At 37.4% G+C, this 12,207-nt stretch overlaps 1 protein-coding gene across 3 annotated transcripts in view; it reads left to right on the forward strand.

Annotated features, from left to right (window-relative positions):
- Positions 1-12,207, forward strand: part of FGF14 (fibroblast growth factor 14) — a 371,366-nt gene that overhangs the window by 249,482 nt on the left and 109,677 nt on the right. The window contains exon 2 of one of the 3 annotated variants that reach the window (XM_087726266.1): positions 10,995-11,235. The exons of the other annotated variants lie outside the window; for them this stretch is intronic. The gene's annotated coding sequence lies outside the window, so the exon portion shown is untranslated. The remainder of the gene's footprint in view (positions 1-10,994; positions 11,236-12,207) is intronic. 3 annotated transcript variants of the gene reach the window in all.

Below are 12,207 nucleotides of genomic sequence, written 5' to 3' on the forward strand. Positions count from 1 at the left end.
TTCAGAAAAAGGAATAAAGACGAGTATAGCGCAGGGGTGGGTGGGCGGGCCCAACTGAAAGTCAGAGCGAACCAGTTCGCTCCCCGCTCATAGTCGCAGCTACCGGTTTGTCTGAACCTGTCCGAACTGACAGAATCCCACCCCCTGAGTCTATTCCACCTTGAATTCTGACTCTTTATCTACCGCCAATTTAGTGTTGACTGTTAGTTGACTAGATTCTTGTGTATAGGCAAGAGCAATAAATTAGCTTAACTGAAACTTAATATGAGGTTCTGATTTTTCATGCCTGACAATACAAAAATAAAGCTATGATATTGGACTATTATGTCCAAAGAGAAAGTAATTATCAGGATGGACTGAAGATAAGAGTTCTAGATAGGGTCAGTTTTCAGATATCATCTCAGCTTATTTGTATTTCAAACTTTTCGTTTTAAAATTAACTTTTATATAATTAAATAGAAATTAATTATTAAACTTTCGTTAGATGTATTTTCTAGGGCAATGTTATGTATCTGTTTTAAACTGTCTGAATTTGGATAGATACTGCATATAACCATATGAGAGCTGGCTAAAGATATGCATATATTTTATGGCTGATTTATGTCCAACCCAAGGAGTTATTACTCCTTGCCTTTTTCTCTCTAACATAGAACCCTTTAATGTTACGCATATTGGAGAGCATAAACAGCATAAACACAAGCATGATGTTAAGAATTCCAGTTATGTATCATTAGTTTCTAGGTTATTATACATGAGGAAGAGGGCATTTCTGTTCACTGTGAACAAAATACTATAGGATTCATGTACATTGCATAATATTTTCAAGCATATTCTACAATGCATATTCACAGATTCACATCCTGGGGAAAAAACTGATCAGTTTTAGAATCAGTTTGTATAAAGTAACATTATTATTGATCTGGTTGATTTATTCAGCATGTTTGAAGGGTTCAATTGTTTTTGTAGTGTATTCAGTTTTTACAATGCACTATGTGACAAAACAAATGGATTTGTTTTTTCAGCCTGATTGTCATAGTGTTTAATGCTGTTTTGAGCTGAGAAATTATGACTGGTACAAGTTTACCAGTCATAAGCTTCCATGTGTAAGACAGGAGTAGAACATAGGTCTCCCCATTCCGAGTTATTCACCTTAATTAATATACTACACTGGCTCTTGTTTGTATAAATGAAGAATATGCTGTAGAATATACCCCATTTCTGCTGTGAACAGGTAGCAGATGTATTGTATACTCATACAATATTTTAGGGATGCGGTGACTCAGTGGCTAAGATGCTGAGCTTGTTGATCAGAAGGTTGGCAGTTCAGCGGTTTCAATCCCTAGCACCGTGTGATGGAGTGAGCTCCCCTTACTTGTCCCAGCTTCTGCTAACCTAGCAGTTCAAAAGCTGGTAAAAATGAAAGTAGAAAAATAGGGACCACCTTTCGTGGGAAGGTAACAGTGTCCTAAGTACCTTTGGCATTTAGTCATGCCAGCCACATGACCATGGAGAAATCTTCGGACAGTGCTGGTTCTTCAGCTTTGAACAGAAATGAGCACAATCCCCTAGAATCGGGTATGACTAGCACATATGTGTGAGGGGAACCTTTACCTTTACTTACAGTATTTTACCTTATTCACAGTCACATCATTTGGGGAAAAAAAGCAACAAGAGCATTTGCTGAATAAGGCTCTACAGCTGCCACTTTCCCCTGTAGATCTAGAATGCGACCCTAACCAAATAGCATGTCCTTTAAGCCCCAAAAAATGACAACATCCCTAGGTTCAGAGTTAAAGAGCAGAAAAGTGTTAAGTGTTCAAGAAGGAACTTCATAAGATTAATGATCTACCAAGGAGTCCGGACTATTTCCCAAATAGCCACGCATATTGTTTCAGATTATTTGCATCTGTTAGACTTGGGTCAGCTACTCAAATGAATCCTACAACAATCTTATATCATATCCTAACCCTTAATCTGAACTTGAACTTTCATGGATAATTGGTCTTGTTTTTTCCTGACCATATCTTCTGCTCAACTGTTGGAATTCCATAGCTGTATTTTGCTAGTTTATATTTAACATGTGTTTTCTTGCTGAACCTGATGACATTATTTTAGTTAATTCAACCCAGGTTGAATTAGCTGTTATAGAACCAAGGTGGCGCAGTGGTTAGAGTGCAGCACTGCAGGCTACTTCAGCTGACTGCAGTTCTGCAGTTCGGCTGTTCAAATCTCACCGGCTCAAGTTTGACTCAGCTTCCATCCTTCCGAGGTGGGTAAAATGAGGACCCGGATTGTTGGGGGCAATATGCTGACTCTGTAAACCTCTTAGAGAGGGCTGAAAGCCCTAGGAAGCGGTATATAAGTCTAACTGCTAACTGCTATTGCTAAAATAGCATGAGCTAAAGCCATCAAGAACAATTATTAATAATTTGCCTAAACCTATCCTGGAAATTTGTTGATAAGAACTAAAGGCATTATATGCCTATCTTGGCACTTGTCCCTGATTTTTAAGCTAAAAAATGTTAGAGGGTCATATCGCACAGCAAAGCAACAGCCTTCAGCCCAGTTTTTCTAAGACACTGAAGATTGGTACCCAAATGATTACAATGTTTTCTTAGAAATTAAAAGGATGAGTTGTGGTAGTTTAGGAATCAGCGTAAGCCTGTATAACCCCCAAAGGAATATCCTAGGTTGCTCTGGTGGGGGAGAGATGGCAGATGGCATGTAACCTTCTGGTAACTGGTTGTTTGCAAGAGTCTTTAATAAAGAGTTGGAATAGTCTGTATTAACCAGCCAAAGGTTAAAAGAATTTTAATAGCTGTCTGAAGAGTTTGAGGTAAGATTAATTTCAATGAAGTTTTTTTCATATTTATTTGATGTAACAGAAATTGTTTAAAAGCAGTTGACTGCCAACTTGATTAAGGAATGGAGGGAGCACTTATTCAATTGCCCCACAATTGAATATTTTGTTTAATATTCATAACTTTATTAATATGTTTTGCAGTTTAATATTACTATGGTTACATTGAATGATATATTCAGGATTTGGAATGTATCATTATATGAAGAATGATAGTCCTGGTTCCTAGAAAAATTGATAATTTTAATGGTTGTTGTTATGAAAACAGGAAGAAGGAGTATATTTGCCACTGACGTACGTATGCATAGGGCTGTCCCTGACGTACGTATGCATAGGGCTGAGAGGAGGAGGGAGCAGCTTTGGAAAAAGGTTCACAGAAGGAAATAGGAACAGGTGGCTACTGATTGGCCCCTCCCAGAGAGCTTATAGGTGGGGCGACAGGAGGGAAATTTTGCAGGAAACAACAATTTACTGATCCAGTTGTAGAGAAAGATTGGAAGAATTTTGTGAGTTCAAGTCTTGTTTCATAGATAGCTTTTTGGGCTCCCAGCAAGGGGTTGCTTATCTCCCTCCTTAGTTGTGGCAGATAGCCAAGTCTGCGGCCGTATATATTGTAGAGGCTTGGGACAGAGCAGTATGTGATAATAAAAAAGAAAATATTAGTTACTTAAAATAGTATCATTCACTATAACTTTAAAACCTTGAAAACCTTATTCTTACACCACATATGGCTATGATTTTACTTTTAGACACTATTTGAGGATTTCAACAATTCCATCCATGTATAACTCTCTTGCTGTTCCCTTTTCTCTTAACCTTTAAATTTATTTTGCAGTTCAATCCTGATTCATTTTCTCTGTCAGAACAAACCTCCTCAGTCTACATCTTCCTTACAGATCACTCACTTTCATATTCACTCTCCATTCATGGTAGCCGTCAATCTCTTCTTGTTCTACCACATAGGTTTCTGAATTAAAACTTTCCTGCTATATCCAGTTTCATTTTTGCTGACGTACCTCATTCACATATCCGTACAATAAAGTTCACAGAAGGACATTCACATTCATTGCCACTTCTTTCTACACGCAGTTCTTACAGGAAACTTCATACTATCTCCCAACTTTCTAATAGCCAAGATTAATTAATTAGGGGAGCCCATGCTATTAATGGAACCTGATATAGGCAAGTTTGGAGACTATGATGTGTGAGATAGGTCAACTTTTGTATTTTGTATTTATTGTGTTTGTTTATTTATTTATTGTACTTTTCATTGGTGTAGAGTTATAGGCTTAGGTATAAGTATAAGTATAATCTTTACTTAAATACAACACAATTGGTTATATTGGTCACTGGTGCAAAATTATAACAGAAAGGAAAAGAAAAAGAAAAAAACTAGTCTGTGCATGGAATGATTGTGGTTGTGTGAATGTGTAGAATGTGTAGCCAAATAATTTTTTTCAAATAAAATAATATAAATAAATATTCACAATTCTTAAAATATTTTCATCCATTTCCCTATTATTAGTAGAACTGGGATTTTTGAGGGACTTCTTCATCTGCCCATCTGACCAGATGCCAAAGAATGGACGTGTTATGGGTTCCATCATCCAGTAAGCTGGCCCTAGATGGGGGGCTGTTCTGACCCCCCCTTGACGGCTCGTTAACAAACGCCGGCAGACAAACTTAAAAGGACTTCTGTCTTTATCAGTTTTCAGTTCAAACTGGCTTCGAGCCCAGACAATAACATAAACACAAAACTCCGATAAGAATTCAAAACAAAAGCTCTTACAAACAATATGCACTTCTTCCGAAGTCTTCACGGATCAGTTTACAAGAAACAGCAAAGCACTTGTCCAAGTGTAACAGGCATAAATCACGATTAGTAATCAAACAATATTTTACCAAACACGGAACACACGAAGGAACGTTGACTCCAGCATCTCTCCTTTTATCTCCAAACCTCCTCCCACAAGCCCCAGCTGCATACTGAATTTTGTATCCCGAAAAAACTCTCAGCAGAACTGCTGAATCACCACACTGAATTTTGTATCCCGAAAAAACTCTCAGCAGAATTGCTGAGTCACAACAGGGGGCCATTTTGGCTGAGGCGCCTGCATTGTGAAATCTTCTCTCCCCCCCACCCCCAGGAGATGAGATTGACCTCATTACTCCTGAGCTTTTGGGGGACCCCAGGGGATGGGTGAATTTGTGAGGTGGTACTGTTACCATTGATGTCCCTTTATTTTTTTCTTTCCTTGTTTACTTTTGCTTTTATAGTTTTGATATTTTTAATAATTATTTGAAATGGTTTTATTAACAATTGCTTTATATTTATTGTTTTATTGATCATTATACTGCTCAGAGACATTTTCTGTAAAATGGGCAGCCAAATTTCTTTTATAAATAAAATAAATTAATTAGTAAACATTCCACCAAAATACATTGTTCCACATACTTGCTTATATTTATTTTTCCATCAACATACAATTTGCAATAATTTTCACTATGAAACACTACTATATCTTTGATATAATCTCTTTCCAGATTTATATTTTTATTGCACATACAATTTGCCTGACATTCATTGCAAATCATTTGGTTTTCTTCTGCTAATAATGTAACGCAGTTTACGTGCCAAAATATACAGAGATTCACAGCTCCAGGCAATACATCTCTACTATCACTGCAAACATCCTCTTTACATTTATTCATAGATATATTAAATAGTGAAGGAGACATATTTTTTTGCCTTACACTATGTGTAACGACAAACCATTCACTGAAGCATTCCAGTTTTGTAGTCATCCTTGTTGCTTTTTCCTTCATAAAGGAAAGTGAATGCTTTCTTTTAATCGTCAGACAACGGTGTAGTCTTTGCATGCACATTAAACAAATTGCACAGCCACTTCATAAGCAAATCTATATTTTAACATTTCATCAGTTTTTTTTATCTACCCTTGCAGCCTTACAATTTTTCCAATATTTGTGGACATTACTGATTCTAATTTTCATCATTTTTCTAAGTCCGTTCCATTCAGTTCCACTCTATGGAATGATATCACTATCATTTTCATAGAAAACTCTAAAATACTCCTTCCAACATTATCTTGCTTTATTTTCATAGAAATAATTTCATTACTTTTTTTATTCCATTCCCTTGGTTCTGGGCCCCTTTCACTCATTTCCAAAATAATTATCTGAAATTAACACCACTACATTTTTTATGCTTCAACATTTCTTTATTTCCTTTAATCACATTGTTAGTAGTTATCTTTTCCCTCCTCTATATAAACACTATATATTTCTCTCATCCTCATATTTGAACCAATTATTCTCTCGCTTTTTCATAAGCAGTTTCTTTCCTCAATCCATCAAGTATCCATTATTCAACTTTGGATCTTTTGATGGCACTCTATAACATAATTATTTTCATTCCTTTCCAGTTTCCACTGTTGCCAAGGTACCATCAAATAGAAGCTCCATGCATTTACTGATACAAACTCATGTATATTCCAATATTCAAAATATTTAAATACGTTTCTATAAATGCCCTTTATTTTAAAACAAACATGGTAAGCCAGTTGTACATATGCTGGATTATGAATTGAATGCCCAGAACATTAAGAAGCCAGAATATTTGTTATTGGGCTAAATGCTAATTCTATACAAAATAGTAATTGAATGTTATGCATATTCATAAATTCAGGTATGTGATTTTACATATTTATAAATGTATTTATTCATAAATGCAAGTCAAATTTTATTTTGTAGACTTAACCATTACATGTGAGTTTTAAAAGGTGACAGTAACACTGAGGCATTACTATTATTATATATCATTTTAGTTTGGATGATTCTAAATCAGGGATGTGAAACTCAAGGCCGGGGCCAGATCCGGCCCACGGGATGCTCAGATCTGATCCTTGGGGCTGCCCTGGAAACCGTGAACGACTGACCTGCGGTGCACCTGCCAGTGAAAACAGAGCTCCATTTTCACTGGCAGAGGGCTGCAGGAGGCTGTTGCAGCCAAAAACGGAGGTTGGGAGCTGGTTTTTGCTGGCAGAGAACTCAGGCCACCACAGGTGCCCCCGACACAAGTGACGTCGAGCTAGCCATGCCCACCCTGGCCACACACACACTGCCTCCCCCCCTGAGGTCAAACACAACCCTGATGAAATCGAGTTTGACAACCCTGCTCTAGATGATATACAGTTAGAATGACAATATGTAATATATTGATACACCGTATAAATGTAAATAATACATTAAATATAATAATTTTACATAGAAGTAAAATAAATTCAGTTCTTGACTTTTAAACTTGTATTCATCTTAAAACTAATGGCACCAGCTTTGAGAGGGAGGTTGAATCAATTCCTGTTGTTTTGTTGATGGGACCTCAATATGAGTTCTATAGTATTTTCTATAAATCCCAGGATTATTTCATTGCTCTTTGATTCTGAAGGGTGTGCTTTCAATTAATCCAGTAACTTTAAATAAAGTTTTTTTTAAAAAAAAAGCAGGTTCACATCATCCTTAGGAGTAGCAGTAATTTGGTAAAGTCTACACCACTCTATTTTTTGAGCCAGGTTCCTTGAAAGGCTGGGGGGTCAAACATTACACCCCTCAGACAGGGTCTGCAACTTGGGAGTCCTCCTGGACCCACAGCTGACTTTTGAACACCATTTGTCAGCTGTGACCAGGGGGGCATTTGCCCAGGTTCGCCTGGTGCACCAGTTGCGCCCCTACCTGAACCGGGAGGCTCTCACAACAGTCACTCGTGCCCTTGTGACCTCTAGGCTGGAGTACTGCAATGTGCTCTACATGGGGCTGCCCTTGAGGAGTATTCGGCGACTTCAGCTAGTCCAGAATGCAGCCGCGCGAGCGATTGTGGGTGCACCTCGCTTCACCCACATAACACCTATCCTCCGCGAGCTGCACTGGCTACCTGTCGATCTCCGGATACGCTTCAAGGTGCTACTTGTCACCCATAAAGCCCTCCATGGTAGTGGATCTGGGTACTTGAGAGACCGCCTACTGCCAATTACCTCCACACGACCTATTAGATCTCATCGATTAGGCCTCCTCCGAGTTCCATCTGCTGGTCAATGCTGACTGGCAACCACGCGGAGGAGAGCCTTCTCGGTGGTAGCTCCGACCCTATGGAACGATCTCCCCGTGGAGATTCGTACCCTCACCACCCTCCAGACCTTCCGCACAGCCCTCAGAATCTGGCTATCCCGTCAGGCCTGGGGCTAAGACTGTAACCCGCCCGAATGGTATGAATGTTGTGTTTTAATTATGTATTGTCTTATATGTAAAAAGTCTGTTTTCCCCCCTTTCCTTTTTGGATTGTAAGCCGCCCTGAGTCCCCCCAGGGAAAAGGGCGGCATATAAATAAACCTTCTAAATCTAAATCTAAATCTAAAGAAACTCTCTCACTACTTAATTGTAAGAACTAGCAGCCTATTTTCCTCTCTGACTACAGATGTATGGATGTATTATTCACAGGAAGCTTGGAAATTAACTTTTTATCTCTGCTTTAAAAAAAATCAACAAGTCAACCTTTAATCTAGGAAACACTTGTGAATGTCATGGTTGGTGGTTAATAGAAGAGTAATTTATTCAGAGTATTTAAGAATTGATCTCTGATGAAAACACTGTTTTGTCTCTTTGCAAGACGAAACCATAATGAATGTCAATGGTTCTTGAAGAATATTCATTTCTTTTTTTAATTGCATAAACTGATATAAACAATATCAGGATTCTGATAAACTGGTTGGAGGTTATAAGTAGAAACTTGAAGTGTCTTAGAAAGTCCCATCATTATGATTCCTAAAAAAAATATACCGTATTTTTCAGAGTATAAGATGCACCGGAGTATAAGACGCACCAAGATTTTGAAGAGGCAAATTAAAAAAAAAGTTTTTGCACTCTGCAGACTTCCCAAAAATAGCCAGTTTTTTTGTGAAAACAGGCCCATTTTTTGTCAAAAAAGGGGGACATGCATAGCCTTTAGGAGGCTTGTAGAGTGTTCCTGGGGGCTGAGGGAGGGGGCAGAAATAAACAAAACCAGCCTATTTTTCACTAATTTCTGCCCTCCCCAGCACCAGCAGCACTCTGGAAGCCTCCTAAAGGCTATGCACATTTTTGCAAAGGGGAGGGGGGTTGGGGAGGCAAAAAAATGCTGTATTCAGTGTATAAGATGCACCCAATTTTTCTGTGTGCTTCACCTCTTTTTTGAAGGAAAAAGGTGCATCTTATACTCCGAAAAATATGGTACTCATTTTTAGGAATTCAGTGGAATCTTTGTTTTAGATCCAAAAGACCAGATGCCTTTTGTGGGTCACTCTAGATTTCAACGTGTCAGACAAAAAGATTTAGCAGCAAGGAAGCAGAAGCTTGTTGAGCTGCAGACCTTGGGATAAACTTAGCAACAATAAATTCTGCAATCTCTATGGGAAAAAAGTGAAAAATGTAAGTGCAAACTTAAAACATTTCTTCTTCATGATAACACAATTGTTCAGGTAGAAGAGAAAATATGTAGCTTAGGAGAGAACTGTGGAATCATTGGTACTGTATGAGCTTCATTTGAGCAATTGTTATCATGAAAAGGACAAATATTTCATTCATTGATTCATTCATTTTAGTTTTATCCCACCTTTTATATTTATAACTCAAGGCAGCAAACATTCCTAATACTCTTTCCTATTTTCCCCAACAACTCTATGTAAAAAGGTATGTTACTGAACTGAAATTACTTAACCTGTTTGTAGATGTAAAAATATAACACAATATTTGTTGAATTTGGCCATTCAACATTGCGTTATTTATAGGAATAGCAGAAGGAAATGAAGGATGGGTATGCATTGCCAAAATACCATGTACAATAGACTAGGAAAGAGTTTTAGTTTGGCACACACCACACCTTAGAAATAAATACTGACCCTAGTTGTTGTATAATTATTGTGAAGGATATATATTATAAACAGCTGGCTAAACAATTTGGAAGATAGATGGATTATTATTTTTTTGCCAGAACATTGGCTGTGTTGGTTTTTTTCCCCATTTCTGTATGGCTGTTCTATTTCAGTCTGTCAATACATGCAAATGTTAAATGATATGCAGGTAATCAAGTGGTTCATTTCCATATTTTGTGCAATTCACACATTAACAAGAAGAAGAGCCACACACAGTGTATGCTTTCTGACTATGCTAACAGCATTTTGAAGTGATGGTTTTGCATATCTAACCAGAAGGAATATATCACTTCATCTCATGTACTCTTATGCATTCTGGCAATGAAAAAATGAAGTTAATAGTAAGTTAAGAAACCCTGCCACTCTCTATTATGGAAGATGCTCCCTGTATATAACAATACAAAATTGGCTGTTTTTTTCAGAATGTTGTACTTAGCTTTGCAAATTAAGCTGCTGTCTACAACTACATTGCCCCTTCCGAATTCTTCATGGATGATCTAGGACAGTGGTTCTCAACATTTTCTTCACTGCAGATCCTCTTTAAATACCTTTTGTGGCCATGAGCCATGGCTATGGACCTTCAAGACTTAACATAAGAAATAATAACATTTCGTTAACCTTTTCGTCACCACGCACATGCACCCATAACACAATGCATGTGTGACCCTCCAGTGCACCCCCATGCATGTGTGCATGACCCCCTGTGCTTCCCCATCCCCACACATGCATGCATGGCCCCATCCCTGTGCATGCGCATATAATCCCTGCGGCCCCCCTACAGAATATTTTGTATTTCTTGTTAGAAGTGATCAGAAAAAAATACTACAGACAGTTCAATTGGGGTTGACATTATAGGTTATCCCTGTGCGGGCTGGTACAATAAGTAAGTGCATACATTTTTGTAAACACTATTTGTCAACATGTTTTTAACTCACACAACATAAAAACTAGCTATCCATTCTACTAACCTATTCTACTCAATAAGTATCCTTTTTAAATAGTAGTTTTCTTGTAAAATGTATATTACAAAAATATATACCAAATATTAAATAAACTACCAAAGTCATGGAACCATACCTCTTCTGTATAATTTTGTGTTTACTAAGATATTTGCTTGTTTAATAATAAAGTCAAAATTTTCTCCCAATTTTTAGATTTGAAATATTCCTTCTATTTCATGGAGTTTCTGACTCTCATACATAGAGAAACATACCCAGTCACACACACTGCTGTGATATGTATATTGTAAAGCAGGAGGGCCAAACTGGCAGCCCATGGGCCAGATGCATCATGGGCCGGCCACGCCCACCCCAGCTCCATGAAGGGGAAAACCATTATGATATGTCACGTGATGGCAATGTGACGCAGCCAGTTTGATGCCTGTGTTGTAGAGAGGTACAGAGACAGTTGGGGGGGAAAAGCTTTCAAGATTCTGATATATCAGCCTGTATCAACAGAGTTATAGAATTACTTTGGTGTCTGTTTCCTAACCTGGTCTACCTTGGATGCGTAGGATATATCAAGCATGGGGCAATGCACATTGTATGGCCAATGAGAAGAGCCATAAACTTATTTCCACAGCACACACTTTATCATATCTTTGTTAAATATTCAAAATAGTTAGAAGAGTTTAAAAATAAAATATTGTTCAATTAGTAGTAAAAAGTAAAATATTTGAAAACAGAATTATTATTTTTTGTTTCAGGCCAAAACAAATACCTTTTATTTCCTTATGCCAGTCTGTATCCAATAACATCGACTTGCAATCTTGTCAAAGATTAATTTATAAAATAGTCTAGGATCACTAAGTTAAATTAGTTTGGAAAGTCATCATTTACAGTCTTGATTGCTTGGAAATGATGGGGCACAGTGGAATCACACTGAATTTTGCTAAATCTTGTTTATAACATTTGGAGAAAAGTAGAATCTTGTTAAGCTTACCGTCAAAGAAACATATTTTGTGAATTAATTTTAGCCATTACAATTTAAAGGTAATATTATTTTTGATAGAAAGATTAGCATATGTTTTGCATGCAAAAGTGATGGGTACATTTTCTGGCATCTACAGGAATTGTTAGGAAACATTCTGATGTCTCTAATCTTAGAAAAAGTTATCAGTCAGTATTGAATTAAATGATCCAAATGGACTAATAGTCTGTTATGATAAGACTAATTCATTTGTAACAGAGTAATTATTGTGTCATATGAGCAAGACTATGATAGAATTTGAACCAAATTCTATAGAATATAAATCCGGCACTTTAGCTGGTAGGTCCTTTTAATAGCTACTTAACTATTTTGAGCAAATCTGTATCGTAAAAGCATTGTATTTTCAAGCGGAAACCAAGGACTGATTCAAATATGGTG

This window comes from Thamnophis sirtalis, unplaced genomic scaffold (genome assembly GCF_051295495.1).
Source record: "Thamnophis sirtalis isolate CommonGarterSnake01/CBP01778 unplaced genomic scaffold, rThaSir2_p1.2 scaffold_12, whole genome shotgun sequence".
NCBI lineage: Eukaryota > Metazoa > Chordata > Lepidosauria > Squamata > Natricidae > Thamnophis > Thamnophis sirtalis.